The following is a 1,615-nucleotide window of genomic DNA, read 5'->3' on the forward strand; positions in this document are numbered from 1 at the left end:
ACCAACTGTTAGTACCATTCCTTGTCAGGTACCCCCATGGCTCTGACATCTATAACGTCTTGGGATAACCAAGGCAACTGCAACTTCACAGCTTCATGTTCCAATATCTGGGATCCACACATGATCTTCTTGGACCATCCCAAGGGCATGGGTCACTTCTTCAGCTCTGCCCTTTGTGGTACTCTAGGCTCTGGTTGAGCTCTCTGCACTGATGATGCTGTTATTGGTGACTGTCCCATCATACTGTTATCTCCAATATGCTAGAGTCTTGTGCTGCACCTACACTTCTCCAATTGTCTCTCATAGTACCTTTCCATGCTGCTAGTATAAAAATTTCTTATTTTTTAGGACAGTACATAGTACTATGAACTCTTAGGATTGCTTTCATTGTGCCCCATAAATTTGGGTGTGTTGTATATTAATTTTCATTGAATTCTAGAAAGTCTTTAATTTCTTTCCTGCCTTTCTCCCTGTCCATGTGATCATTGAGTAGAGAGCTGTTCAGCTTTCATGAGTGTAAGGGATTTCTGGTGTTTCTGAAATTGTTAAAGTCATGGCAGTCAGAAAATTCAAGGCCTCATTTTCATTTTCTTGTATCTGTTGAGGCTTGCATTGTGACCCAGTATAGGACCAATTTGGCTATTTTAGAGACAGTTTCATGAGGTGCTGAGAAGATATGTTCTTTGGTATTTGGGTGAAATATTCTGTAGATGGCTGTTATGTCCACTTGGATCATAATATCCACTAACTTTTCAAGCACTTTAATCTGACATAATATCTATCTTTAGTGCTGAGGTGTATTTCTTGTGTGCAGTAGAATAATGGATCCTGGTTTTGTTTCCATTCTGTTAACCTGAGTGTGTGTGTGTGTGTGTGTGTGTGTGTGTGTGTGTGTGTGTATGTGGTGTAAATTGGAGAATTGACTCCATTTATTTTGAGAGATATTAATGATGGGTGATTGCCAAACTACTTCTGAGTCTGCTTTTTTAGGTGGTACCTTGTGGCCATACAGCCACTTGGCCCTACAATACCTTTCTATAAGCATTTGAATTCTAGAAAAGCTCAGGAACTCAGGAGACTAAAAACAGCTTTTCTGATGACAACAATTAGAAAATTTAGCCTAGAACATCCCAGATGTATTTTTAGATACAAAATGGTATATATAGAAGTAAATATATTCTCCCTCTTCCAAGTCAGGCGTTCATCTTCTTGTCACAGGTGTCCATTACTTCCTAATTAATGTCCTTTATGACAACTCCAAACTCACCTCTAAATGGAGAGTTCCAAATGTATGCTAGCATGGCAATAGGCTGTCAAGGGAAAGGTTCTTTGTATAACCTGTAGTTACATTCTTTCAAACTGCATAGAAAAATAATGGTAATATGCGATATCTTTATTCACCTATAATTGGTAGAACATGGAAATCCCTCCCAAAAATTACAATGCTGGTACAATATAATATTCAGATCATTGTCTTATAAACAGGGTATGTATACTCCAGATAACCTATTATGAACTTCAGCCTCTGCCATGATTTTGCTGAGTACCACTGATTATAATATAATGTGAGTTCATTGTATGTAGATATCATACTACAGTGAGGGATGATATGACA

The sequence above is a fragment of the Micromys minutus genome (assembly GCF_963924665.1).
Source record: "Micromys minutus genome assembly, chromosome: 12".
NCBI lineage: Eukaryota > Metazoa > Chordata > Mammalia > Rodentia > Muridae > Micromys > Micromys minutus.